The sequence below is a fragment of the Microcebus murinus genome, chromosome 7 (genome assembly GCF_040939455.1).
Source record: "Microcebus murinus isolate Inina chromosome 7, M.murinus_Inina_mat1.0, whole genome shotgun sequence".
NCBI lineage: Eukaryota > Metazoa > Chordata > Mammalia > Primates > Cheirogaleidae > Microcebus > Microcebus murinus.
In genome coordinates, this window is record NC_134110.1 from 33,438,684 (window position 1) to 33,463,430 (window position 24,747).

The 24,747-nt window shown below is 47.3% G+C and overlaps 1 protein-coding gene across 5 annotated transcripts in view; it reads left to right on the forward strand.

The window, feature by feature from the left end:
• ZFAT (zinc finger and AT-hook domain containing) overlaps positions 1-24,747 on the forward strand; it is a 207,278-nt gene that overhangs the window by 9,734 nt on the left and 172,797 nt on the right. Inside the window, exon 1 of one of the 5 annotated variants that reach the window (XM_076005002.1) lies at positions 2,227-2,451. The exons of the other annotated variants lie outside the window; for them this stretch is intronic. The gene's annotated coding sequence lies outside the window, so the exon portion shown is untranslated. Of the gene's footprint in view, positions 1-2,226; positions 2,452-24,747 lie in introns of those variants that run through there. 5 annotated transcript variants of the gene reach the window in all.

The following is a 24,747-nucleotide window of genomic DNA, read 5'->3' on the forward strand; positions in this document are numbered from 1 at the left end:
TGAGTGGCGTGGTCACTGCTGGTCACTGCTGTCTGGGCTGGGCCAGGGGCTCAGGAAAGCCTCGAGGGTGATGTTTGAGCAGAGTGACCAGGCCACGAGGGCACACAGGGGCAAAGGTGGGGGTGTGTGAAGGAGCCCCACAAGGTGTACAGCCTCTGCCCACCCACTGGGCAGGCCAGAGCTCCTCTGGGGTGAGGTAGTCACAGCCCAGTTCACAGTGAACCTCCAAGTCCTCGTGCCTTCCTTGTACAGGGTTCAGGCCTGGGCCACTGGGCCCTGGGGTTGGGGGTGGGGTAGTGTGCTCAGCCTTCCCCAGCTCTGCCTTCAGCTGCCAGTCCCCTGGTAGAGCCTTTGAGCAGCTTCTGGCCTGCTAGGTCCTGCCTGAGGCCTGGGTCTCCACCCCCATCAGCAGGGCCCACTCCTCATCTACCAGGGCTGCCCTGGCTCATCTCCTTGGCCTTGCTTCTTGGTGGGTTGGGTATCTATAGGGACTCCCACCCCTGAAACGTAGGCTATGGGAAATAGCACTGGCCTTGGAGTCCCAGAGACCTAGCTTTGCATTCTGGCCCTACCATGTGATAGTTCTTGTGAGATCTGTGAGTCATTTCCATTTCTATAAAAATTAGAGCTAAACATACTTTTTGTCTCCGGGTTTTATTCTCTGAAGAATTGAATCAGGTGAGGTGGACACTGAAGTGGCTGGTGCTCAAGGCAGTGCTTTTGAGGTGGCCTTGAGGGTTCTTGCTGAGCAAGCCTGTGTTTAACTCAAGTGCCCACGACTCTATGGGAGCAGCCTGTGGCTTTTCAGAGTCTGTCATGGAATATCACTGCCTGAGAATGCACAGCACGTGCTGCTGTCCTGGGTCCCACTGTGTCTGGCCGTGCAGTCCTGGAGTAGCCTGTGTGCCACTTAGCTCTCCGTGGGTGTGTGCCAGCCTTCTACCTGGGTCGAAGCTCCTGCCCTGGGCCGCCACAGCCCCTGCCCTGCCCTGGTGGCACACCCTATTCATCCCAACAGCACAAACCTCCCAGTGCTCATATTCTTAACCAGAAAGGTTATCTACAATTATAGCTTCCTCTGTGTCCCAGTGCGGTGTCAGGTGTTCTATGGCCATTGTTCTCTGCCAGTGTAACTACAATTTTCTGATGTTATTATCATCATATTATATCTTTGATACTATTGGAATATTATCTTTGATTTGCAGACAAAGAAACTGAGGGTCAGAGAGATTCGGTCACATGCTGGTCGGTGGTTAAGCCAAGATTTGAGCTTTGTGCTGTTTGAACTGTGCTTCTTTTCAGGCTACTGAGTGGGCCCCTGCCACATTTCTTGAGTACCTGGAGTGTCAACACCTCCTACCTCGTTTAATTCTCAGGATGATGCAGGGAGGCAGATGCTGTCATTGCCATTGTACGGATTAGGAACTGGGGCTCAGAGAGGCAGGGTCCTGGATCAGAGTCCCCCAGGGGTGGAATCAGACTCACCCAGGTCTGTGTCGCCCCAAAGCCAGGGTCTTCATGCCTGCAGGCCACAGGTTAGCATCTTTGTATCTCCCCTTTTGTAATTGCTTTCATGTCTCTGCCCCTTTCCCTCTTTGCTCTTATTATTTCTATTACAGATTAATAGAAGCATTTCATGCTTTGGGGTTTTTAACCTTTTGCTTGCCAGAGTTTGCTGCTTGGTCTTGTGGTGAGTTTGACATGCTCTCTGCTGTGGATCCTGGCTTTTATCCTTGGTTCCCTGATGGAGTGAATGCGGAGTGAGGGGCAATGATTGAGATCACTGGATTTTAGGGAAATGTTGTGGGAACATGGAGATACAGTTGCAGAAGCACCAGGTGCCCTGGAACACCAGGCTTTGATTCTTTTTTTTTTTTTTCTATCTCACTCACCTCTTCCTCGCTTCTTCTATTCTCAATTTTTGGAAGAAAACAGTCATCAGGAAAAACATTCTGTAATTTTCCTTTTTTAATTTCCTTGGGTCTCTGCTCTCTAATTGGAAGACCATTTAAGACGTGCCCATAAGAGGGGCACGAACAAGGTAGAGTTTTAGTGCTGGGAACTGAGAGGCTGGGGTGGGTAGATACCACATAGATGGGAAAGTTGATGGGATTTGGTGACTGCTTCTTGGCTCCCGTCCAGGGATGGAGTCAAAGGTGAAAGGGTGACCAGCAGGGTGCTGTGCCCTCAATCCCTGGTGGCCCCGGGGAGGCTGGTCCTGTTGGGTGGGAGGAGCGTCCTTTTTGGGACAGAGTGGGTTTGACCGATGGTGTAGCTGACTTTGGAGGCTCCTGCCAGAGTGGCTCAGGGAAGAAGGGCTCAGGGTAGGAGTGACTTGGGTGGAGCTTGAAGTTTGGAGTTCTTGGGAGCAGGGAACATAGCTGTGATCAAGGCATTCTCTGTTATTACTATTAATATTTTAGTTAAGAATTGCTCAGCAAGCCTACTGCAGTGAGTATTCCGCCGTCTTGTCTTACTCTCCCTGGTCCTCCCCCAGCTGTCTCTTCTGGGAAGGTCTCTCTGTCTCCCACCTTCTCTGTGCCTTTTCCCCTCCTGCTGCTGTTAGCTTGTGATTCTTTCCGTGTGTGCCCGACCAGCCCTCGCGGCTGCCTTGTCTCAGTGTTTCCTGCACTGCGCTGTGTGTGCAGTCGGAGCAGGTAAGAGGGGTCACGGGGCACGAGGGCCTTGCTCAACACAGATGTGTTAAATATTACTGGGCGAGTTTCCTGACCGAGGGCATGTCCGAATCTCCAGTGTGCCCAAGAGAGAGATCTATGACATTCAAGTTTTCCCAAACTCACAGGCTCATGGGCCTTCTTGGGGGCTTTCTGGGACCCAGGGCCGGCTTGGGGAGATCTGGGTGGGCCCCTGTCGGGCGGGGCTTGTCACCTCAGGCCACACGTCTGGGCTTGTTGGCTGGTCAGAGGAGCCCTGCCGTGGGTCACGTGCTCGCCCTGGGCTAATGAGGGCCTCCTGTTACTCTGGGACCAGCCTGTCCTTCAGGGGTGGGGCTGGGGGCCAGTTTCCTGAGCAGGGTGGGTGGGGCCTGCCCAGGGCTGTCTGGGTGGTGGGTGATTTAGGGGAGCAGAGGGGCATCCCGGGAGATCGAGGGGGTGTCCTAGAGGGAGCCAGGGGGCGTCGGGAGGAGTGAGAGGGTCTCGAAGGAAGATAGAGACAGGGAAGAGGTGGCCTTCGTTTGCAGGGTGGGAAAGGGGTTGCCCCGCCTATCCCTTTGACTGCCTTGGTAGAGGAGCCCCAGTCGCTGGGGCTGGGCCCCTGCTTACTCTTTGTTTACAATTTAAAAGTGTAATTTAGAAAGCAATTTTCCCTTTGCACTTGAATTTCCACTCTGCGCTCTCTGGGGTCTGTTGGTTCCCGGGTTGCTGGGGCAGGTGTCAGGGTCAGGTCCCCCGAGGTGCTGCCCTCCTGTCTTCCAGCCCCAGCAGGGCGATCGGCCCCCGAGAAGTGGCTCCGCTTGGCTAGCTCCGGGGCTGAGGAGCCTTAGAGGGGCACTTGAAGAGGAGCTCTTGCCTTTCAGAGACAACCCAAGAGGTCAAGGGACTCAGCTGGGTACAGAAGCTGAGTCTCCTAAATGCTGGGTGCGAGCACCCTCTGGGGAGGGACAGGGACACGATGCCTTCTCTGGACCTGATGTGGCCCGGTCACATTAGGGCCCAACCATGGAATGATCTCCCACTGCTGCCAGCTGGGACTGCTGGGAGGGAAGCCTGGGTCGGCCCAGCCTTCTCTGCCGCAGCACCTTCTCCCTGGCAGCCAGGTTCCTCCCCCGAAACCAGGAAGCCTGTTGGTTTGTAGCATGGCTATCATGCTGATACTGTTTCTTGTGGGTTGCTGTTGGCATGACAATCCTCCCTTTCTCAGGTGACTTCTTTCTCATGTTTTCTCAGCGTGGAAACGTTTTTTGAGAACTTTTCAACTTTCTTTTTTTAAACCTTAGATCTATAATGGGGGGATGACATTTAGGGACTTTTAGTTATAGTAATAACGATAGCAATAGACCCCTCCCCCCAATTTAATACTGCAAATATCTTCCAAGGACAGAGGCTTTGGTTACATGGAAGCCTTTTATTCTTCAAGCAACTTGTTTTTTTTTGAGGATTCAAGTGGGTAAGAGATGCAGGAGCTCAGTGAACTGAAGTTTCTGTAAATAAAAGAGCATGGATCTGGAGCTTCTGCAGCCTTTTGAGATGGAGAGGAGAAGCAGTGCGGGGAAAGAGGGGAATGAGTGAGTGCAGCGTGTTCAGTGTCGACCCCTTCCAGATGCTCACGTACTGAAACAAAGCATGTTGGATCCACAGAATTTGTTCTCATTTGACCCTGTATTTGGACATGATTTTATGCTCATAGAAAAATAGAACATTACAAAAATTCCCATATGCCCTTCACTCAGAGTCTCTGGGTATTATAAAAGTATTAATATTTTACTGCACATTGTGCTCACTTTCCCAAGATCTCTCTCTCTCTCTGCCCCTTTCTACTCTCCCGCTTCTATCTTTCTCTGAGCCACTTGAGATAAAGTTGCAGACATGATGTCCCTTTACCTATTTCTAAGTATTTTCAGTATTTATTCCCTAAAATCAAGGACATTTCCTACATAACTACATTTCAGTTGTCAAAATGAGAAAACAAGATTGATGCAATGCTACTATTCACATTTCACAGATTGTCCCAATGACATCCTGTCCTTTGTAACAAAAGGAAACCCTGGGCTATGCACTGCACTCCGTGGTCATGTCTCTTTACTCCCTTAATCTGGAGCAGTTCCTCTTTATGTTTCATGACACTGATATTTTTGAAGAGTATGGGCCAGTTATTAATATTTTTTGCAGACCATTTCTCCTTTTGGCTTTGTGAAATATTTCCTTACGATTGGCTTCAGATTCTGTAGTTTTAGGCAGGAGTAGCATAGAAATGATTCTGAATTCTCAGCACATCACGTCAGGAAGCATGTGATCTTGGTTTGTCCCCTTACTGATGATGCTACACATTTAAGGAGGTCAGGTGTCTTCACTGTGAAGTTACTATTTTCCCCCTTTGTAATTAAATGGCTTATGGTGAGATATTTTGAGACTTGTTTGTATTTATCCTGCTACTCCTCACTTCACCAGCTTTCTTCATTCACTAGTTTTAGCATGCATTGATGAGTCTTGCTGGAATCAGTCATCATCATCGTGGTTGCTAAATGATAGGTTTCTAATTCCATCATTTCGTCTGCATTTACTATTAATAGTTATCTTTCCCCCCCCTCAGTTTTATTGAGGTATAATGGATGAATAAAAATTGTATATATTCAAGATAAACAATGGTTTTGATATATGTATACATTGTATACAAAGGTTTTATTATATGTATACATTATATACAAAGGTTTTGATATATGTACACGTTGCATACAAAGGTTTTGATATAAGTTGGGAAATGACTACCACAACCAAGCTAATTAACATATCTGTCACCTCACATAGTTACCATTTGTTTTACTAGTTGTCTTTCTGTGTAAGGAAGAACTTTCTCTTTTTCTTTCTCTCCTTATATTACAGTGGATTCATGAATTCTTATTTTACTCGGTGGTTTATTTTACTCAGTGGTTTATAATCCTTTCTTATTATTTATTTTGATGTTCAAATTGCCCCTTATTTGGCCAGTTGAAGCCCCTTAAATTGGGCTTCTTTGTCCTTTCAACATGCCCCCCTTTTTGTGAGGACTTCCTTACTTTCTGGTACAATAAGATATTTCAAGATCATTTTGTGCTTTCCCTGTTCCAGCTCTGGAGTCAGCTATTTCTACAGGGAGACCTGGATTCTTTTAGTGGAGAATGGTATTTAGATACTGAGATCTGGGAACCAGGTGAGCTCACTGTTACTGGGATGTCATTGCTTCTCAGCCCTCTTAGTAAGTAATACAGCTAGGAAATGGATGGGTGGATACACGTCCACAGTACATACGTGTGCTTGAGTTCCTACGTGCCTAACAATCTATATCTATTTGATCTTAAAGATCATTGAATTCATATAGATTTTACCACTTCCAGTCCAACACCGCTGTGTTTATTCTGTTCTTCCCCCTTTCCACACTTATGACTCCCTTCTCTGACAGGGAAAGCTGGCTCTCAGTATCCACAGCATAGTTACTTATTGGCCCAGTCCTGGAATAAACACTAAAAATAGTTTCAGGATCACGAAAGTGTGTCTCTGAAAAAGAAGCCTGCTAACTAGAGTACTTCGGTATTTAATCAGAGCTCTTTTCCTCTTTAGCCTCAGGCATGTATTATAGTACAAACACCAACTTCCAGAGTTTCTTGAGTTTGTCCTTCTCCTCCCATTGCAATGTAGTTATGATGATCCATTTAAAATACGGGTTGGTTCGTTTGTTTCTGTTTGTATTTTATTTTAGGGTTCCCCCCATACTTTTTTATTTTGTTTACTTTCTTTGAGTATGTGAATTTGTGCATGTTTCTTTTATTTTAGTGAGGAGACTGAATTTTGCTTCCTTTTCATGTGGGGCATAAACACAGGGAATGGCAGACAGCTGAGGGTTTTCAGGAAGGAGGGGTCCTGGGGTGGCTGTGGAATTGAAATGTGACTTACCCCCTTGAAGGGGGCTGCGGTCCCCTTGCTAAGACCTGATTCGGCTACCCTTCACTGAGCATCTTTCTTCCAGGCACTTTGCCTTGGTTCTGATTTTTCTTCCTTCAAACCACCATTCTAATGCAGCATTTATTTCTGTTTTATAGATGAGGAGTCAGAGGGTCAGAGAAGTTAAATGCTTTCTGCTCTTCTGGGGTTTGGACTGGGGGCTTTCCAACTCCGAGCTCAATCTTTCTTCCCCAGCACACTGTGGTCTTTGTTTTGCTAGAAGTATGAGATAAGTTACACGTATCCTCAGGGATTCTTGGGTGAGCACTCTGGAAATGTTCTAGTCCTCATGACAAAGGAAATGCAGAATTTCTCTGTTTATAGGTAAATATCTTTTATTACCCTTAACATTGATATTTGTAAGCATTTAACTATATTTTGAGTTAAACCATATTGATGTTTTTGGTGCTTACAATCTGTTGTAAGACAGGGGAGACATTAAACAAATAAACACACCATTAAATACATGATTATGAATTGTGCCACACTACAAAGGCATATTATATGGGGAGAGGGCAGAGAACTGGAAACCTAAATTATATTGAATGGGGTTTAAGAAGAGTTCTTCTGAGAAAGCATGGTTTGAGCTGAGGCTTGAAGAATGAGCTTCTTGAATTTATGAAAAAAGTTTGCTAAGCAGCGAGCAGGTGCTTGCCGGTTTTCTCCTTGCAATAACTGGTTCACGGGCAGCTGTTCTCCTTTGCCCTTTGTCGCCTCCTAGGGGACATACATGTGAATGGACCTGCTACAGGTTGCCTAGGAAACACTCCTCTGGGCCACCACCACAGTGTGACCTAACCGGAGCCCAGGACAAGTCGGGAATGACTGAAGGGCCAAGCCTGCAGGAGAGAAGACCCTGGGGCGGCTGGATAGCTTGTTCAGATACTTACCGTGCTTGGCTGCGGGAGGGGCTGGACTTGCCAGGGACCTCCTGAGACTGCACCAGCTGGATTCTGGTCTGGGAGATGGGGGTGGGTAGCCTGACTTTCTGAGGTTCCCAGTGGTGTAGATGCAGGTGGCAGCTGCCCAGCACAGTGATATCTCTGCATGGGAGGGTCAGGCAGGGTTGTCTGATCCTGCTTAGACACTGGCTGGGAGCCTGGACTTGGACACTTCTCTGTCCTTTCCAATAGCAAAAGTCTACGAAATTAGGCCACAAATAACACCACAGTCATGTAAAATTATTCTCGTGAACAAAATGGAACTACTTGTTTATGTTCCTGGAGGGACTATCTGTCTTCCTCATTCCTAATTGTGTCCAGCAGAATATGTGACACGTGCTAGACATTCATTCAGTGTTGAATTATGAGGCTATTGTGCATAAATTAAAAATAATTTTACTTTTTCTCCTAATAAAAACTGAAGAACCCAGGTATTTGAAGTTACCAGGAAAAACGGGCCAGATCATTTTGGTAGGCTGGAGATGGGTGAGTGGTGGTTTTTGGAGAATTTGTCTTTTCCCATTGGCTCTTCTTCTTTACATTTAAAGCCCTACTCTGAAATTTGAAAAGACTTTAGATACATCCAAATATTAAAGGGTGGTTCTTTCTTCTAGAATTAGTTTTCAAATTTAGAGCACTTTATAACTGAGAACAATCTCAGGGTTTCATAATAAATAAAGTGAACGCTTGGAGTTGAATTTGCATGTTTCCCACATCTGCGCAGCCTGCTATTTTATTTTATCTCTTTTAATTATGACCTCAGGAACCCAGCGCACCCAGCCAGCTTTTAAACTTGTGACAGTAATAAATGAAAATGTTCCTCTGTCATCTGCCTCTCCCAGAATAGCACAGACAGGGATTTTGGTCTGTAAGTTTTAAGTTTGCTAATTCTTTGTCTTGATTTTTCTAACTCAGTAAGTCCCCCAGAGTCTAGGGTTGTGGAATCCCTCTCCCACCCCACTAGACGTCAGGGAGTGGAACCTGAATACCACATTTTTCTGATCTGCAGTGAAAACATTGCCTGATATCCTGGAAATAATGTGAACACTGGATCTGTGCCTAGTTCAAACTCTGATGTGCTCTAAGTGGAAAAGAAAACACTGGATTTTGAAGACTTAGTTAAAAAAAAAAAAAGAAATGAGACTGGGCACAGTGGCTCACACCTGTAATCCCAGCACTTTGGGAGACCAAAGTAGGGTGATCCCTTGAGGCCAGGAGTTTGAGACCAGCCTGGGCAACATAGTGAGACCCCATTTCTACAAATAATAGTAATAAAAAAATTAGTTGGGGGTGGTAGCACATGCCAGTCGTCCTAGCTACTTGGGAGACTGAAGCAGGAGGATCACTTGAGCTGGAGAGTTCATCTGGGCAACAGAACAAGACTCTTTCTCTTTAAAAAAATGTGAAAATTTTCATTGATTTTTTAGAAATGGATTATAAGTTAAATGAATCTATTTTGGATATACTAGGTTAAGTAAAATATATTATTAAAATTAATTTTACTTGTGTCTTTTTATTCTAATGTGGCTTCTAGAAAATTCCTAGTGCCATCAGTGGCCACGTCATATTTCTGTTGGACTGCGCAGGCCTGGACAGAGTCATGCCTCTTGAGCTGTGGTTTGGAGTGTCCGGCTGAGGGGATGTCTTTTCTCTGGCTTCTGCAGAGCTATGTATCTGTCTGTGTTCTCTACCCTAGGAAGTGTCCCCAGGCAGGGGCCATCTCCAGGAGCAGTGCCTGGCATATTTTAAGAACAAGAGTATTTGTTGAACGAATCTACTTGGCCCTGTATGTTGTTTTCAAGCTTGTTTTACCCAGTAGGTTGTCCACCTTGACAGTAGGAAATATTACTCATCTGTTCTCTGTCCTGCCTCCTCCCGTTCCATGCTACCCATGGTAAATGTGCTCATTACACCTTTGTTGAAGTCAAGCATTGCCAAGTAGGAGAAGGGGGTGAGTAGAGTCAGCATCTCTAAGGACTTTAGTTGGCTGGAACCCTCACCCAAGTGGTGTGATGTTAGTAGACTGAAGAGAAGGGGAGAGGGGGAGCCAGCATCTTCAGCTGCTCGTGTGCCAGGCCCCGAGCTTGGTGCTTTACTGGAGTAAGCTGCCTTGATCTTGAAAATAACCCCAGGAGGCAGAGTGAGGAAACGCTGTCTGGACAGGTGTAACCCACAGACCGCTCTGATCCAGAAACATTGGCTGCAGTCGCACCTCCTGCATCTCTGGGTTCCCCTCGGCTGCATCAAGGTTTTATTCAGTCTCTTCCCTCTCCTGATGGCTGGAGGGTGCAATGGGATAGAAAGCGAGGGTAGAATTTGAGGCCCCTGATGGAGAAGGGAGGAGGTTAGAGGAGGACTGTGGGACCCTGAGCGAGTTGTCTTTCCAGAGCTGGATCCCAACTCCCCCTCCCAGGGCTCCTGACAGCTCCTTGTGGCTGGTTTTCTTTCTTCCCTTTATTTCCACGCCTTCCTTCTTCCCTTCCTCGTGGCTCTTTCTTTTCCCAGTTCCTTGGAGTTCAGAGCCTTGATTTCTATTTGCTGTCATTATTGATGCTGTGTTGTTTCTATTGTCCCGCTAAAAGCTTCTGAATTGCCTACAGAAAGTGTGTGTATGTACGTGTGTGCATGTGTGTTATGTGTGTATGTGTGCGCACATGCATATTTTCTGTGTGTGCATATTATGTGCATGTGTGTGCACACATGCATGTATGTTTCCTCTGTGTGCATGTGTTTGTATATATGTGTGTGTATCAGACAATAGCAGAAGCAACTAGGGACATGGCAGCAGCTTTAGCATTCCAGCTGGACTTTTTTGGATTTAGAACATTTCCTGTTCTCTTTAGTGCCGGCACCCTATTTAGCAGTCTCCAAAGCCCTTTTCCTGGTGTGCACCCACACAAGCTGCCCTCCCAACTTGAGCCCCCCCCCCCATTGACCTTATGAGGTTGTGGTTATCTCTGTTTTTGAGCTGAGGCTCTGCAGGTTCTGGAAGGGAAAGGTGGCTCCAGTCACGCCAAAGTGGCGGATGACGTGGGGTTTGAATCTAGGGTCTCTGACATGAGCCCCGTGTGGAGGCTGGTTTTAAGGCAGCCGTTTAAGTTCAGATGTGCCATGAGAGGCGTGCCAGCCACACAGGGAACCAAAATACACTAGAGCAACACAACTCAACAACTAGAAACTCGAGATATGGTGGGGCTGGTACGGTAGCTGTGGGCATTGTGCTTCCCTCTCAAATACGCTATACAATGGGAGGATTTTGCTTCTTTTACTTTTGACATGGAAATGATCGCAGAGGCTTGGTTACTTTAGAGGCATTGCATGAGAGTTATGGGTGGGAGGCTCTTCAGGGCGGCCTTGTCAGTTTGCAAACGGGGAGCTGTGATGTCGGGGGTTTGCATTGGGGTCCCATGTGCTTCCCACATGTCTGCTCTGGGGGTGAGGGGCTGTTCATGTTTATGTAAAATTATTTGTGGTGCTTCATAAGGGCCACATTTTCTGGCTATGATTATTGTGTTAAATGTGAATATACTTCATTGCCCAGGGCTCTCATTTTGAGAGTGCTTAAAAATAACTTAAAAAAAATTTATGCCAAGTTTCAACATGGAAGAAATGTGTATGCATAAAATTATAATGCAACTGTTGGCCCAGCCTTAATTATAGCTGATACTGAGCATTTCTCATTTTATTTTGTTAATCCGGCTTCAGCAAAGAAACACCCATGGGATTTCTCCCCTTGCGTTTAATAAACACGTTTACTTCGTGAGCTATAGCAGTTGGTGTGTTCATCAGCATTTTATGAGATGCATTATAATAATTCCACAAATTAGAGGTGTGCATTTATTGGAACTTCAACCCACAGAACATCAGAGCTGCGAAGGCACCTTGGAGATTATTTATGGGAGGGGGGAGGCAGGAGCTGGGGGGTTGGGTCATAGTAGCTCTCCAGGCTGTAGGGGAGGTGTGTGCTGCTGGACCTGTCCCACACCCTTGCCTTGGTCCAGGTGGTGCTGTTTCTGTCACTACACATTAGCCCCTGGATAACGCTTGAAAACCAGGTTCCACTTTCAAACATTCCAAGGCCACTTTTAATTTGGGCTGTTCACCTTTCCAATGAGAAAAGGAGGCATAAAGAGATTCAGAGACTTAGGCAGAATCCATCCATCAGAGGTGTGAGAGCCACTTGGGGGCTGGAAGGCCCAGGCTTCTGACTCCAGTAGGTACCTTCCTGCTGCGTCATGGAGGAGAGCGCCTCCCAGGGCTGGGCGCTCAGCTGTACACGTCGTCTTGTGATGTCTGGAGTCCTCCCCACAGCCCCGTGCATTGAAACTCAGAGAGGCTTAGTGCGTGGGCCCAGGGCCACACAGCTACTCGAGCCAAAGTTGGGTTCCAGTCTATGTTGTTTTAAATAAGAGGTTCAGTTGTGAATCAGAGTATCTTTTCCTTTAAAACTTTACATTGTTTAAAGTGACGTATAACATACATGTAGAGAAGTGTGCGTAGGACAGATTAACAGCTCAGTAAACACTCACAAACTGAACTCACTGCAGAACCAGTATCAGATCAGGAAACTGATTTCCTCTGCACCCCAGAAGACCCTGGCCCCAGCCCCCCTCCCAGGGTGGCTCATCCTGCCTCAGCACAGAGTAGTTGTGCCTTCCCTGTACTTTCTGTCAGTGGAAGCACGCTGCTTGGACTCTGGGTCAAGCTTCTCCCGCTCAGCGTCGTTCCTGTTGCACAGAAATGTGGATGTGAATGGGTCCCGTGAGATTTAAAATAATTTTTATGCAGGTTGAGAGTTGGCCAAGCAGTGGCTGATTGAGACCAGGAAAATCTGTCCTCAGAGTTGGATCTGATTCACCTGTGGGGTTGGCCAGGTGCACCTGGGCTGCACGACTCCACCGCCATGTGAGCAGCAGCATCATTAAGTGGTGCCTGCACGTAAGGAGGGTGGCTGGGGCTTGGGAGGTGGTGGTCCTGCTGTGCGCCTACCTGCTGTATAACCTTGTAATCCCCTCCCTGATGCAGTTAATTCATCTTAAAATGTGTGCTGCAGCCCCTCCCTCACTGGGGTACGTGAGGGTTAAGTGGGGTGGTGGGCAGAGTTAGCAAACGGTAATCTTTTTGTGACCTAATCAGGTGTAGTGCCCTATCGGCCACCAGAGGGTGCTGTTGGCACATGTATATGGAGCCTGCCCATCAATGCAGGTCGTGCTTTCTGCCTGTTGGTAACTCCCACCATTGTTTTACTAAAAAGGTCTGCCTCTCACCTGGTGGTCCACTGTTCCTTGATTCTGGACTTGTTACCAAGCTGTGCAGTGAGTATGCTTATTAAGTGTGTGGTTTAGGTGAGTCGGTATTACTCACGTCTGGCATGCTCTGCTTTCCAACATATTGCTCCCTGAAATGAATTGCTGTAGTAAATTTTACCATACACAGAGAGCAAAGTCCCAGTCTTAGCATAGCTACCCTTCTTTGTTGTAATTAGTCATTTGAAATGTTCCTCTAACCACGACGCTGGGAGTGGGCTGGGAACCCCAAGACTTGGATTTGTCCTAGTGATGGCTCCCTGTATTACAGGAAATAACATGATCTCCCAGCACAGGGCTGGGCACGAGGTGGGTGGGCAGATGTGCTGGTCGACTTGGAAGGTCTTGGTTAAGTTTTGGCTTTGTTACTTTTCTGGCTGGGGCTCTTTGGCAACTTACTACCTTTTCTGAGCCCCAGGTTTCTCCTCTGCAAAATACGGATGATGGTAGGGGTAGGGTAGGGATGGCACCATCCACTTGGCTACTGCAGAAAACAGTAGGGAGGATCAGCGTGGTCATGCTTTGGGCCGTGAAGTCTCGAGGCCTTTCCTTCCCATGGCTGACGTGTGCGGACTCTCCTGGGACACCAGCTCCAGGAGCTCTTGTCTCTTTTTCTGCCTGGCCTCCCCTAATCCTGAGTGGGCTGTCTGCTCACCTGGCCCACATATTTGCAGTTCTGGAATCTGGCACTTTGAGGTTAGGCTGTCCACACCCACCAGGTATCTCCTTGCAATGCATATAACTTTTGTGTCAAGAATTCTTTTTCCCTATCAAATCTGATTTCCTCTTTTCTTTTTTTGGTTATTGTATCAATTTTATTATTATGACAGAAATTGATACAATAACCAAAAAAAGAAAAGAGGAAATCAGATTTGATGGGAGAGCAAGGAGAGGCATAAGTGATATGGCCAGCTGCTCCCGCCCAGTGAAATTTCTCATCAACATCAAAGAGAAATACCAAGAACCCAGCTGCTGTGAGATGCGTTTTGCCTGGTGTCCAGAGCCGGCAAGTCCCGCAGTGTGGGCAGCTCTGGCCTTGATCTCTGCCTTTAGTCAGTGTTGGGCCCAGAGCTTGTTGACTTGCCCGAGGCCAAAACTGTCTGGGGATCAATAAGGCTTCCTCCCCTAAGAGGGAGATCTTACTATTTTGTCACTATCCCTTTATCTCTCTCTCTCATTTTTTTGAGACAGAGTCTCACTTTTTTGCCCAGACTAGAGTGAGTGCCATGGCGTCAGCCTAGCTCACAGCAACCTCAAATTCCTGAGCTCAAGCAATCCTTCTGCCTCAGCCTTGTGAGTAGCTGGGACTACAGGCATGTGCCACCATGCCCGGCTAATTTTTTGTATATATATTTTTAGTTGGTCAATTAATTTCTTTCTATTTTTGGTAGAGACGGGGGGGGGGGGTGGTCTCACTCAGGCTGGTTTCGAACTCCTGACCTCGAGCAATCTGCCCACCTAAGCCTCCCAGAGTGTTAGGATCATAGGCGTGAGCCACTGCCCTATCCCTTTATTTCTAACATCAACTTAAGTGGTTTTTAAATTTTTTCTTTGGCTACACATGTTATCCCTATTGTGAAAGATAGTAAAATATCAGAGAAAGCCCATAAGCTAGAAATTAACCCTATTCATGATTCATGTACCCAGGGCCAATCACTGGTGCTGGGGAGATGGGTGGGTGGGCAGAGGCTGCTGAGTCCTCTTTCCCTTTCTCACTCCCTTCCTCTCCCCACTTCTGCTCTGTTTTTTCAGACCAATTTCCTTGGCTTTTCCCCTGCTAGTTAACAGCTTTCCCCTAGTCACCCAGGTGGAAAACCTTTTATCAGAAATTGCAAATTGGAAGCCCTCAGGCCAGATCTAACCTTGCTTTGTTTGGTATACACAGTTTTTTTGTTTGCAGAAAAATCTCAGTTTGCCAGTGCTTAAAAATCAAGAGACTCCACATACAAATTGAGCATCTGGGCCCCCATTGATTAGACCTGGGAGGCAGCTGCCCCTTGGGGCAGGGCAGGCTGTGTGGGCCCTGGCCTCTGTCTCCAGACTCATCTCACATAATAGATTTGTATGTTTATTATGAAGGTTTTCCAGCAGTGGTAGTAAAGTGTCTTGCTCCAGCAAACTCAATATGTTATGTCACTTTCTGACAGGGGGTGCTAGTGTCTTAAGGAAGAAGTGCATTTGTCCAGTTATCAGTTCTCACAGAGGTGCCTAGCAGCAGAATTAAATGTGAGAAGGAGTGTGAGAGCACCTGGTACTCTGGATATGTTTATCTTCTCTCTCTTGAAAGCTGGGCTTGAGTCCAGAAGCGGTGCTGGCAGGCTGAGTGTGCGGGGTGCAGAGTGGGGCCATGGGACCTTACAGGAGAGAGCTGGGGTGGGCGTCAGGCTTTCCCACGCTCATGTCCAGCTGCCCAGCACTCAGGCTGTGCTGAACCTGCATTGCCTCAGTGCCTCCGTCAGTTATGAAGACATTCAGGTATTACTGAATTTCATTATTCAAACACTCACGCTTTAACATCTCTAAAATCGGGAGGTGTCTTACAATTGGTGTGACAAGAAACCATTATGTCTTAGTTTATTTGGCAGTGTTTTTATCTTCCTTGTTAGTGGTATATAAAATATTAGTGCTTCTCAAAATAGATGTTTTCTTAGATTTGAGGAAATGCGATGGCGAAACCTATTTCATAGGATTGCTATGAAGATGAAATACGCCTGGCATGAGCCTGTGGTGGTGCCCGCATGGTGAAGGTTTAATTAATTTAAGCTTCCTTCTCCTCTGCATCTTCTTCTTTCAATCCCATTGTTTTGGTTACAGCAAGTTTTCAGTAAGTGTGAAGATGATAACAACATTGATGACATGGCTTATCCATAGCTGGTTGAAAGTTCTGCAAAATAAGCTAAAGGGAAGGAAAATATTTTGTCCTAATCTGAGTCTGTTTTCCTAAACATAAAGGAAAAAGTTATTTTAAATTGTTCTAAGCTGCACAGTATGAGAATTTATTCATTATACTGGCTGTGACAGCAGTCCGTCTTTATGTTGTTAAAAATATTTCCATTCCTATTGGAAGCTGCTGGCCCTTACGAATTTAATAACCTGTGGGGGAGTGAAAAATGAGAAAACAAAAAATATAACTTAGAAAGAATTTGCCACCCTACTCCTCTTCTTACAAGTTAGATTGTTTAATAGGATCTTAGCTTTGGCTGTTGAACTTTGTTTAAAGTCAGTAAATCCAAGTAAAAGATAGTTACAAAGCAGAGAGAATGATTTATACTAATCAAGGAGAAGAAATAAGAGATTTGTAAGCCACGGCTTTTAAATAGAGTAATTTAATAGTCTAGTCCTGTAGCATTTTGTCTTCTTGTGGTTATTGATAAATGTTTAATCATTTTGCAATCATCAGTTTATCTTTGAGTGGCTGCTGTGTTCCTGGCAGCATCACTGCCAAAGAGAAGGTGGCGCTAGGCTGGTGGGGCTCTCGCCACAGGTAATGAGCCCAGGTCATATGGAAGGTACTGGGCAAGGGCGTGGGGACCACAGCCGGCCCTTCAGATCCTGAATCTCCCACCGTCACTTGGAGACGTGTGTACCAACTGGCCTGCGTCCAGGCTGTGCCTCTGCATGCCATCTCACTCCACCTCTCCGAGCTTTACGTGCTGCATAGGGTGGTTGGGATTGAATGGGACAACGGATAAGCCACCTAGCAGCATACACAATCTTCTCAAATTTAGTGTCCCTTCCTGAGGATCCAGACTAGTTTTGTTTGCCACAGCATTTTTTTTAACTATGTATTTTGAAATAATTATAGATTCACAGGAAGTTGTAAAGATAATACACAATTCTCATGTACCCTTTACCCAATTTACCCAATGGTTACATTTTTAAAAGTTTGGTAAAATATACATAACATAAAAATTACCATTTTAGCCATTTCTAGGTGTAGAGTTCAGTGGCATTAGGTACATTCACATTGTTATGCAGCTATCATCACCATCCATCTCCAGAACTTTTTCCTCTTCCCAACTCAATGGTTACATCTTATATCACTAACTGTTAACCAACATCAAAATCAAGGAATCCATGCTGGCACAATGTATGTGTGTATAATTTGAATCTGTTTTTTATCACATATGTAGATTTGTATAATTACTCCTACAGTTAAGACACAGCACTGTTTGTTGACCAGTTTGAGTGAAGTGTAGAAACCTTCCCACCCTCTTCATTCCTCCACCCTCCCTCATGTGTAGTATGATTTTCATAAATGTTTCTTTTGTGTACATTGGAACCACATCACACAGAGGTGTACTTTTTGCTTCAACCATCAAACATAATTTAGAGAACTCAAGAGTGCCACTTCTTGGCTTTTGGCTAAGATCATGTGAAAGCTCAGGAAAGTCTCTTTTATTAACCCATATTTTTATGCCTGCTTTTGCTCTTTTCTTTTTGGTGTTCCAAGATTTGTTTTCTCATTTTCCTTCTGTTTAGAGAACTTCCTTTAGCCTTTCTTTTAGGTTAAGTTTGCTGACAACAAATTCTTAGTTTTCCTTTCTCTGAGAATGTTCTGATTTCCCCTTCGTTCCCAAAGGCCGTTACCACTGGATATGGGATTCTAGGTGGATATTCTTTTCTTTCAGCATTTGACAATATTGTGCCACTTCCTCCTGGCTCCCATTGTGTCCGATGAGAAATCTGTTGTCAGTCATGTAATTTCCCCATACAGCATATTTTTTCTTTGTCTTTAGTTTCCAGAAGTTATGATGTGTCTTGGCATGGATATCTTCTGGTTTGTCCTGCTTGGGATTTTCTCAGCTTCTTCAATTTGTGGGTTTTTTATTTTTTGCCAAATTTGGGAAATTTTCAGACATGATTTCTTTGAGTGCTTTTCCAGTCCCACTCTCTTTCTCCTCTTCTGGGACTTTGATGACACAAGTGTTAGATCTTTTGTTATAGCCCCACAGGTCCCTGAGGCTCTGTTTATTTTTTTCTATTTTCTGTTATTCAGATTATGTGCTTTCTATTGTTCTGTCTTCAAGATCACGGATTCTTGTGTCTCTCTCATTTTGCCTTGAGACCATTTATTGAAGGTGGTGGTGGTGTGTTTTTCTGTTCTCAAATTTCCATTTGGGTTTTCTTTATGTCTTATGTTTCTTTGCTGAGACATTCTGTTTTTGTTTTTTTTTTGTTTGTTTGTTTTCATTTGTTATAGGTAAAATAAAAAATATTGTATTTTTTTAATTTGTTTTTTTCATTTGTTATATGTTGTTCATTAAAGTACTTTTGTGTTGGCTACTTGAGTCCTTGTCAGATCATGCTGATGTCTGTATTGATTGACCTTTCTCATTATAGTTGAGATTTTCCTGGTTCTAGGAAAATCATGAGGAACGTTTTTTTTTATTGAATCCTGGGCCGTTTAGGCATTATGTTATGAGTCTGAATCTTATTCATATCTTCTGTTTTAGCGGGCTCCATCTGATACTGCTCTTGCAGGGAAAAGGGGGTGCCACCTTGTTACTGCTGGTGGGGGTCGAAGTCCAGGTTCCCCACTCGCCCCTGTGGACATGTGGGGGAAAGTGTGCCTCATGACTGCTGGGTGGGGTGGGAGCTCAGGCTCCCCACTGGGCCTCTGCTGCTGATACCAAACCTGGGTATGAGGGGTGAGGTGCCTCAGTACTACCCCCACATGGCCTCCAGGGACACTTCAGTGGGGAGGTCGTAGCTACACTATTTCGGGATGCTGGTGAGTGTTGGCTCTGCACTAGGCCCTCTCTGACACCAGCCCAGCCGGGGGTGGGGAGGCTGCTGTGGTAACTGCTGGGTGGGGTGCCAGTCCTGGCTTTCGCTCACCTTTGCTGGTGGGATGGGGCTGCAGTGCTTTCTGAGGTGCTTGGCTGTTGCAGGGTGGATGTTGTCTAAGAGATTCCTGCCTTGCTAGGCTGCCCCTCTCCTGGTCCTCTGGCTAGGGACAGGCTTTCCTTGGAGCCATTTTTGCCTGTGCCTGGTGGTGTTTCCAGATTGTTGGCTGCTTCAGCTCTCCATCTGGGTGCCAGGAGGCAAAAAGACAACCCAGGCACTTCGCCACTGTGTTGTTCTTTGGGTCCTGAGGTTGTCTGTCTTCTTCTCTCCAACTTTCAGTCTTCTTAATGTTTGTTTTATCTATAACATCCAGGTTTCATTAAGCTGTATTTAGCAGGAGGAATAGAGAAAAGTTCATCCACTCCATCTTTCTGGAACTTGCTCCCCATTCCCCCACCACCCGGCCTCTGTGGCCCTCTGGTTCTGCTTCCTGCTGCCCACTCAAAGCCGTGGCGTTTATGATCCATGCCTTGGGCTGCGCTTCCTGCAATGCCTTTTCTTACCTCCAGCTGGCCATTAATTTTTGGTTTTTATTTTAGTCGCTTTCATTTGGATAAAAAATGTTTCAGGGTGTGTCTGGGAGTCTGTAGCTCTGAGTAGGTGCTGACAGCTGTGTCCCTCTACATCCTGGTCTTGGGTGTCTGATCTGGTCTCATGTAGACAAGTGGGCTCCAAGCTAGGAAAACATCGCCCTCAGCGCTTTGAAGGTTTGAGTTTGGGATGTAGAGATCGGTCGCGCTTGGCGTTTCCCCTTCCTCAGACCCTGAAATGCCTCCCTGGGAGTCTGAGCCGCTTGTTTGTGTCACTCCAGCTGTTTAGACCTAGGCTGGGAGGGCCACAGGTGCTGTCGTGCTAGGCTGCCGCCTCCAGCTCTTTATGTCGTGGGTCTGAGAGATTCAGTGACCAGCCTACAGATACGCCGCCAGTCAGAGGCTGAGGCCAGAAATCCAGACTCTCGGACCCAGGTAGTTTCTGCAAGACCTTTAGACATTGACGCTGTTTCTAACATTGTTTCTGTAAGGAAACGTATTTTAAGTTTTTACCTAGGGACTCTGAGACTGGCCATGTCTGTGACACCACATACTTCCTCTGCCACCCTCTGTGCCAAGCTCAGCCTGCAGGAAGCGGAGGGCGCCGGGGTCCCCCAAGGGGAGGGGTTTGCACGGGTTTCCATGCTACTAAGGTGGTATTTCCCCCGTCTCTCCCATCATCTGTGAGGCACAGCAAAAGATCTGAAAGGTTCACACACACCAAGCTGCTCAGCAAGGCTCTTGTTCTCAGGGGGCGATGGGGGCTGTCTGTAGTCGATACGCTTCTGTATTATTTGACTGTTTTACAATATATACTTGTGTAACTTTTGTAATAAATAGTAGTGGTAATACTAACTGGGAGACCCCAAGGTGCTTGAACCCTGTCTTGTTCCAGCCTCCCACCCCCGAGACTCGTGGTCAGTGGGCTTGAGGGGACAATGGCAGAAGGACAGGGATGCTCTGGGTTGTGTGCTGGGTGCCGAGCGTCCCCTGAGCTGGCTGAGCCTGTGACTCCAGCTCGAGGTTGGGCTGACCCTCCTTGCCCCTTTACTCAAGGGATTGAGACTTGGGGCCCTCAGAGGGGCCAGCTCTAGCTGACCACATCTGCTGCCCTATCTTTGCCTTGTCAATTCCCAGGGAGCCTCCCAGAGTCTGGGGGAGGGGCAGTCACCCTCCTGGGACCTATGGACCCATATTCTAGTCTAGTTCATGGCCACCTCCTGGGAGGAGTGGGGTCAGAAGACCTAGTTTGCCTTGAGGCCCGCAGAGCAGGCAGAGAGGTCAGAGGTCACAGACAGACCTGGCTGTTCCTGGCTGGGAATGTTTGCAAATCAGAGGTCGGAACTGAGGACTTCCTTACACAGTTATTTTAAGGTTTTCCTTTTTTAGTAGTACAGAGTAGCTGGTTAAACACTGGCAACTATTTCATAGGAGTTGAATGCTCAACCCTAAACTTCTGTGATTTTCCTTGTGCTGAATACGTCATTTTCCCTTTGAATTCCTCTGATAAGAACGAGTACACAGTAATTGGTCCTAAAAATGCATCCAAATTATAGCATCTTCATCAGAATTAGCTGACAACATAATTATGATTTTATTTCAGCATGTAAGATACATTTTTTCATATTAGTCCACTATAAAAAATGAAAGAGCCTCCTTTATTATTGTTTTGGCAGATACTATTCTTACTTTGGGGGATGCAGCCTGATCTGGCACTCTCTCTGTGTGCTTTGCCACTTTGCCATTTGTACCCTGCTTTATGGACATCTCCAGACTGTTCACAGTCACCCCCACATCCGAGGCCTGGAAGGCACCCACAGATTGTGTTGAAGAGGGTGCATCTTGCACTCTGCTCTGGGCTTCTGGAACAGACTGTTTTTAAATACAGGATTGCAATGTTAGTAGCAAAAACAGAGCCCACCCTCTCGCATGGCTTTTTTGTGGTCCTGTTGGCTTTGTGTGGCTGTGTGCTCCTTACCAGCGCTGACCCCGGGCCTGGGTCGGGGAAATGAGGGTTCTGCCTGGACGCGGCCCTTTCCTGGCGGTGAGGCAGAGGGAGGTGAGCCTCTTTGAAGCTTGGTCCTGCACCTGTAGACTGTGGTGCACGGAGCCTGCTGGCCCAGAGGTGGGGGGATTGAATAGGGTAATGGTGAGGGGGGCGGCTGGAGCCCATGCCTGGTGCACTCTGGAATCTGAGAGCCCTTCCCATGACCACATGTCCAGGACCTGGCTGCCTTTTAAGATCCATTCAAGTGCTTCTTCCCAGAACCTTCCAACCATAGCCAAGGCTCTCTGTTCCTCCATTCCCGGTCTTTATTGTTTGCAGCACGTGTTCTGACTCACACATTTGTTAAACCCCTTTCCTGTGCCAGGTCGGGCGACATGGCCTTGAACAAGACGCCGTCCTTGCCTGAGCAGCTTCCAGCTGATCCTCCAGAGCTGTGTTGTGTTTGCTGTGCTGTCCTTTTCCTTGCTTTTTATTTTCTCTTTAGAGATGGGGTTTTGCAGTGTGGCCCAGGTTGGCCTTGAATTCCCAGCTAAGCTATCCTCTCATCTCAGCCTTGTGAGTCCACACCTGCTTCTATTACTTTGCTTGTTAGAAGGTCTAGTAGTCTTTCTGATTTTCAAAAATTAAGCTCATTGTAGAAAATACAAGTGATTAAAATAAAAAGTTTTACAGTCAAGATTTTGGTGTTTCCTTTCAGCCTGGCTGGCTCTTCTTCCTTCCATCCGTTCATAAATAATGTCTGTCCATTAATAACAAAATAGTGTTCATACCAAATAGCTGTGTCTTCCATTCTCTAACGTGGATGTTCATTGCGAGCATTTCCCCATGCCATCCACGATTCTTCAAGGGCATGATTTTCAGTGGCTGTGTTCTGATTCGTTTCGTGGGTGTGTCATGAGCTGTCCACCGCTGAGCACTTAGGTTATTTCCGGGGACTTGCTGTGACAAATACTTCTGTGTTGAGTATCTTAGTGCACAATCTTTGTTCTCATTTTGGAGGATCATGAAGGCAGGATCTCAAGAAGTGGAAGCACTCTGTCCACAGTTGCGAGGGGGCACCTTCGAGGTTCTTGGTGCTTTGCTGTATTTGTTCATGAGCAACCACGCCCCTCCACTCGCACGTGTCTGTGTCGCAGAACAACTTTGTGGGGAGAAGTGTTCTTGGGTACAGGGCTGGTCCTGGAAGCCAGGCTGTCTGGAAACCCGGAGCAGGCCTCTGTCGGTGCATTACCTGAGGGAGGCTGCCCTGCGGGCTGAGAGTTGTGGAGGCTCAGAGATGCTTGGTTGCCTCCTCTTGGGCCTTTTTACACACTCTCTGAATGCGCCTGCCACCCTGCTGGTCTTTTCCTAGAAGGGCCAGAAGCCTTTGAGCCAGGAAAAGTCATTTGTTCCAGTATGGCAAGTGCTTGGAGGTGGTGTCTGTCATCTAGTGGCCACAGGACCCTTTTTCTTTTTTGAGACAGGGTCTCCCTTTGACGCAAGGCCAGGGTGCAGTGGCATCATCAGAGCTCACCGTAACCTCAAACTCCTGGGCTCAAGTCATCCTCCCACTTAAGCCTCCTGAGTAGCTGGGACTATAGGCGTGCACCACCATGCCCAGCTGATTTTTAAATTTTTTATAGAGATGGGGTCTTACTGTGTTGCCCAGGCTGGTTTTGAACTCCTACCCTCAAACGATAATCCTGCTCTGGCCTCCCAAAGTGCTGGAATTACAGGTGTGAGCCTCCGAGCCCAGCAGGACCCTTCCTTTGTGTAGTGCAGGCCTGAGGAGGGTGTCTGCTTTCTAAAAATCACCACCTTGATCTAAGCCCCTTTCTGTGACTCTCTGGCCACTTTTTGGAACTCTCAACCCTGAGGTTCCCAGTCTCTTCCTCGTTGCTGTACTCTGTGCTTTGCCTCTAAAGCTTGCTGCATTTTTTGGGAGTAGAATCTCTTCTTTTCTACCCTTTCAGAGGGCTGTCTCTGCCACTCAGGACTGGGTCCTTGATTTGCTGCCTGCTATGGTCTTAATGTTGCCCCCACCAAATTTCTATGTTGAAACCTTTCCCCAGTGCGATGGTGTGAGGAGGTCATCGGGTCATGGGGGTGGGGCCCCCATGAATGGGATTAGTGCCCTTATAGATGAGGCCCCTGGAGAGCCGTCTTGCCTCTTCCACCATGTGAGCACAGCAAGGAGGCACTGTCTATGAAGCAGGAGTCGAACCCTTGCCAGAGAACGAATCTACCAGTGCCTTGATCTTAGGCTTCCCAGCCTCCAGAACTATGAGAAATAAAGTTCTGTTGTTTATACCCCCCTAGTTATAGTGTTTTGTTATAGCAGCCCAGACGGACTGAGACAGTGCCCTTTAGGTGGATTCAGCTTCGTGATACTTTTCAGCTTCAGCTTGGTGCACCCCCTGGGGAGCCAGCCCCATTTCTCTGCCCCAGTGTGCCCCGAGCCCCATCCTGTGTTGCCTGCTGCTGGTGGGCACCACCACTCGGATGCCGTGCCCAGACCACTGGATCCAGACCAGTCCTTGCTCCCACCGGGGGACATCTGCCTCCTTCTCTCTCTGTTGCCCTCGTTTGGGCCTGACTTCTCCTCTGCAGATCTGTGTCTGGGGCCTGCCTCTCTGCTCTTGTCCCTGGCAGTCACTTTAATTTTAGTCTCACCCCCGTACCAGAGCAATCCTTTGTCTTTCGTTCCCTCACTCAGTCCTGGCCACTTGCTGACCGAGGAGACCAAGGCTGGCTGGCTGCTGCTTCCACGGACCTCACGTTGTGTGGGGAACAGTGTGTTATGGGCTGTGCCTGTTCCGGGGCAGGCACGCAGGGAGCTGATGCAGCTCGGATGTGCGGGTTCCCCCACTAGACCAGCCCTTTCAGACACGGCTTCCCCAAGCCTTTGCTCTGCTTGCAGACTTCTGGCTCTTTCAGGAAATACCCATTTCTGCTCAGATGACCGTGCTGGGCCTTCAGAGCTGCCCCTGTGGGCACAGGTCCCTGTGCTGTCAGCAGATCCACTCATTCACCTTGCTCTTGCCTCCATGTCTCCTTCCTCTCTGCATTTGCCCTCCCATCTTCCTGAAGCGTCCCTGTCCTGTGGCACTGAGCTCTGGTCATCCCTTGGCTGAAAAGCCTCTCCTGCCCATGGCAGGCTTTCTGGGTCAGGGTCCATGCCACTGTGCCCTGCATCTTGGTCTGCATTGCATAGCGGAGCCCTCAGTTATGTGTGAGTCATCCTAGGCCCATGTGTGTGTCTTGCCTCCACCTCGAGAACCCCAGGCCCAGTCCCCCTGCCTAAGGGAGCTGGACACACAGAGGCGTGCTGATAACAGATGGCCAAGGCCAGGTGCCACCTTGGGGTGCTCAGGCCTTCAGGCTGTGTGGAACAGCTTGGGAGGGAGTTCATTTTCAGCCATCTCTAGCACTTTATCAGACACAGATGCAGAAGTAATTTTATTTAATCTCCAGGCG